Source organism: Ovis aries, chromosome 3 (genome assembly GCF_016772045.2).
Source record: "Ovis aries strain OAR_USU_Benz2616 breed Rambouillet chromosome 3, ARS-UI_Ramb_v3.0, whole genome shotgun sequence".
Taxonomy (NCBI): domain Eukaryota; kingdom Metazoa; phylum Chordata; class Mammalia; order Artiodactyla; family Bovidae; genus Ovis; species Ovis aries.
The window spans coordinates 196,154,076-196,158,772 of NC_056056.1; positions in this window are offsets into that span (position 1 = coordinate 196,154,076).

Consider the following 4,697-nt stretch of genomic DNA (forward strand, 5'->3'; position numbering starts at 1 on the left):
GCTGTAATAGGGAGATGCTAAAGCTGCGAGAACACACAAGATGAGAGTTTCACTCCACGAGGGGTGACACAATCCAGGAGGGCTTCTAGAAGAATGAGGTCTAAGCTGGCTCAAAGGTAAGCAGGCATTTCTGAGATAAGGGCAGAATGTGCTTGCATGCCTGCAGAGGGATGGTCTCCAGCAGAGGGAATGACCTGTCTTTGCAGTTTATCTGGATCTCTACATTCCATGAAACATAAGCAAGCAGTCAGCTTTGAGGGGACAGGGTTTTCTGGGCTTCCCTGGTGGATCAGACGGTAAAGAATCTGCCTGCAATGCAGGAGACCAGGCTCGATCCCTGGGTTGGGAAGGTTCCCTGAAGAAAGAAATGGTAACCTACACCAGTATTCTTGCCTGGAGAACCCCATTAAACAGAGGAGCCTGGCTGGCTATAGTCCTGGGGTCTCAAGAGTTGGACACAACTGAGCAACTAACATACATACACACACCAGATCCCTACATTCCAAGAACCTTGAGCAAGCAGTTAACTTGGAATGGACTGTGCTTAGTCGCTCAGTTTTGTTCGACTCTTCGCAACTCTATGGAATGTAGCCTGTGAGACTCTGTCCATAGGATTCTCCAGGCAAGAATACTGGAGTGGGTTGCCATTTCCTTCTGCAGGGGATCTTCCCAAGCCAGGATCAAACCCAGGTCTCCTGCACTGCAGGCGGATTCTTTACCGTCTGAGCCAGCAGGGAAGCCCAAGAAGACTTGAGTGGGCTCAAGTTCTCCAGGGGATCTTCCTGATTCAGGAATTGAACTGGGGCCTCTTGCATTGCAGATGTATTTTTTACCAGCTGGGCTACCAGGGAAGCCCTTTGAGGGGACAGGGTAATGAAAAGATTACGTATCCTGTCTCTGAAGCTCTTTTTTTTTTTTTTTAATTGTGGTAAAATACACATAAGATAAAATTTACCATTTTAACTATGTTAAAGTGTGCAATTCAGTGGCATTAAGTACATTCACAGTATCTTGAGTAAAAACATCACCACTATCTAGTTACGAAACCTTTTCAACACCCCAAGTCCCATACCCATGAAGCAGTCATTTCTCAGTTTCCCCACCTCTTTGCAGTCCCTGGTAAGTATTAATCTGCTTTCTCTCTTCATATGTATGTGCTCAGTTATGTCTGACTCTCTGTGACCCCCTGGACTGTAGCCCACTGAGCTCCTCTGTCCATGGAATTTTGTCTCCATGGATTTGCCTATTGTAGATAGCTCACATCAACAGATTTATATAATACGTGGCCTTCTTTGACTTAATGTAACGCTTTGAGATTCACTCATGTGGAAGCATGTATCGGTACTTCATTCCTTTTTATGGCAGAGTGATGTTCCATTGTATGGATATTCCACAACTTCTTTATGTCCACTGATGGGCATTTTGGTTGTTTCCATCCATTGCCCTAGTAAATAATGCTGCTGTGAACATTTATGTATGTTTCTGTTTGAATGTCAGTTCTTTTGGGTGTATATAAGAATAATCCAGTCATCTTTAATTTATTGAGGATCTATCCAACTGTTTTCTTAGAGGGGCTGCACCATTTAACATTCTCACCAACACTGTGTGAGGGTTCCAATTTCTCCACATCTTGCCAGAGCCATTTGCTTTTTAATCCTAGTTCTACCACTCACCAGTTGTAAAGCCTCGACAAGCAAGGCCTTAGCTTCTCTGGACCCTACTTTCTTCATCTGGAAAACTATGAAACTTATGCTGCCTCCTTTACCAGGTTATTCTGAGGATTAACTTTAGCTAATATGTATACATTTCAGTTAATATGTATAGGGCAGTGTTTGACATGAGTTGGTTGAACCACATGGAATTGTTGATTGACGGTTATCAATGTACAGGATATGTAATTCCATATAACTCAGTCTAGTAGCAAGTAGTTTATAACAATTTGTTTTAATTGGGTAAGGGCCAAATCAACATAGTTTACCTCCTGTCTAAAACCCTTAGGGTCCTCATTAGGGGGTTTCAAATAGGACAGTGATACATGACATACAGAAAATAGATTGAGGGGCTCCCCTGCAGGCCCAGTGGTTTGGACTCTGCTTTCACTGCAGAGGGCATGAGTTCCATCCCTGGTCAGGGAACTAAAATCCCACATTCCCCACGGCATGACCAAAAAAGAAAAAGAAAATAAATTGAAAGTAGAAGGTAATTCTGCATTTGGTTTAAGCTGGTGTAGTAATCCAGGTGGAAAATCACAGCGGCATTGGAGGCTGGAACTAAAACTGAACCAATCCTCTGGGGCCCCTGGGCATGGAAGCCTGTCCTCCATTCTCTTCCCTGGAGGGAACAGAACCTGACCTCCGTGACCTTTTCTGACTTCCAAAGGGCAGTGTCCAGCCATTGCTAAATAAAGGAGGAGCGGCCAAGAAACTGGACTTCCCAGGTGGCGCAGTGGTAAAGAGCTCACCTGCCAATGCAGGAGGCACAACAGACACGGGTTTGATCCCTGGGTTGGGAAAATTCCCTGGAGGACGAAATGGCAATCCACTCCAGGATTCTTGACTGGAAAATCCCACTGATGAGCCTGGTGGGCTACAGTCCATGGGGCTGCCAAGAGTTGGACATGACTGAGTGAGTGAGCATGCACACACAGTCAAGAAATCACCTGAGGCCAGGAACCAGAGAAGTTCATCAAGATTACCCAGACCAGATTAGAGGAGTGCAGGCCCTGCACACACCCTGATCTTAGCAGCAACCCCACCCTTGAACTGTTACCATAAAACTCCCTATCAAACCCTCCCGGGTTGGGACACACAGCTTTTCAGGGCAGGAGCCAGCTGTGTCCCCATTTGCTTGGCAGGCAATAAAGCTATTCTTTTCTGCTTCACCCAAAACTCCTCTGCTCGGTCTAAGTGTATTTAAATACTGCATACAGATGTACCTACTATCCTGATTGCGCTATTTATCATTTCCTCACATATCTGTTTACTTTTACAACATTAGTATCACTTCTTAGCCACCTGATGAGAAGAGCCAACTCATTAGAAAAGACCCTGATGCTGGGAAAGACTGAGGGCAGGAGGAGAAGGGGGTAACAGAGGATGAGATGGTTGGATGGCACCGCTGACTCACTGGGGACATGAATTTGAGCGCCGGGAAGTCTAATGTCTGTGCTGCAGTCCATGGGGTCACAAAGAGGCAGACACGACTGAGTGAACAACAGCAACCATATGTCTTCATATGTGGATCTGTATGTTTTCTTGAGTATTTTAATGCCTCATAGAGGTGAAATCACATCATATGGGTCACTTCTGCCTTCAACGGCTCCTTACCCTTACCTCACTTAAACTCTTATTAGTGTCAAGTGTTCATGCTGAAAGGTGTTGTCCTGGTCCATTTACTTTCCGTGCAGTGGAATCTTTTCATTGCAGGCATAGTCAAGAATGACACAGTTATCTATTCAAAGGGCAAATCCAGTCATGTCAATCTCCTGCTCAAGATGCCTCAGCAGTTTTCTACTGCTTGAAGCTGAGGACTACAATCAAGGTCTGGCTTGATTTCAGGCTCCTTCACTGCCAAAGCCTGTCCTAAGCTTCTGGCTTCTTTCCCTCCTATTAATTAACTCCTACTCACTCTTCAGATCTTAACTCAGATTTACTTCTGTGAGAAAGTCTTCCCCACCATCTCTACCACACCTGTCAGATCACCTCTTACATGCTTTCATAACAATCTTTCCAGAGCCAATAGTTACATGATGAAATTACTGGTCATACTTCCCTACCAAAACTAAGTCTGCAGAGACCACATGTATTTTTGCTCACAATTACATCTCTAGCAGCCATACTGAGTGCCTGGTACTTGGTAGGTGTCCAACAAACTTGGCTGGATGAACGGGAAAAGAAATATTGGAAATTCTTTTCTGCCTAGTACATATACTTTACTCATTAATTTTCCTGAATTTAAACTTGGGCTTCCCTGGTGGCTCAGATATTAAAGAATCTGCCTGCAATGCAGGTGACCTGGGTTCAATCCCTGGGTCAGGAAGATCCCCTGGAGAAGGAAAGGGCTACCCACTCCAATATTCTTGCGTGAAGAAGTCCATGGAGACAGAAGCCTGGAGGGCTACAGTCCATGGGGTCACAAAGAGTTGGATACAACTTGTTAAATACTGTTAAACCCATAGACAATGGACTGATCCAGTAAGCCTTTATTCAGCAATTCCTGAATCAGGAATCGTCCAATCTAGCAGATAGAAAGACGCTCCAAAGAACTGTGCAGCATGAGTGATCTTACAGACCAAAGCTAAAAGAATCAAGGAATTATACAAGCATCCTCTAATTGGTTAAAGCAGCAGCACTGCCTTCCTTAGATGGGATAAAGAAAATCTCTAGTTGGGTGATACAACTTGTGCTGAGCAGGCAAGTGCTGACTCGGACAGCTTCCTTTTCTGGGAGAGCTGAGCAGATACACCTAGGTAAGTTTTGGTTTGCTGACGTGGGGTTCAGCATGAGCAATGCCATCTTGGGCCTGTTTTAGATATTATGCCATTACTTATTCCAGGATTTAATTTCAAACCCTGACTGGGTGGCTGGGACTGCATACAGCCTACCTCTGTAAACAACTAGAAAACTGGACGTCCGTGCGAGCTAAGTCGTGTCTTACTCTGTGACATCCCATGGACTGCAGCCCACCAGGCTCCTCTG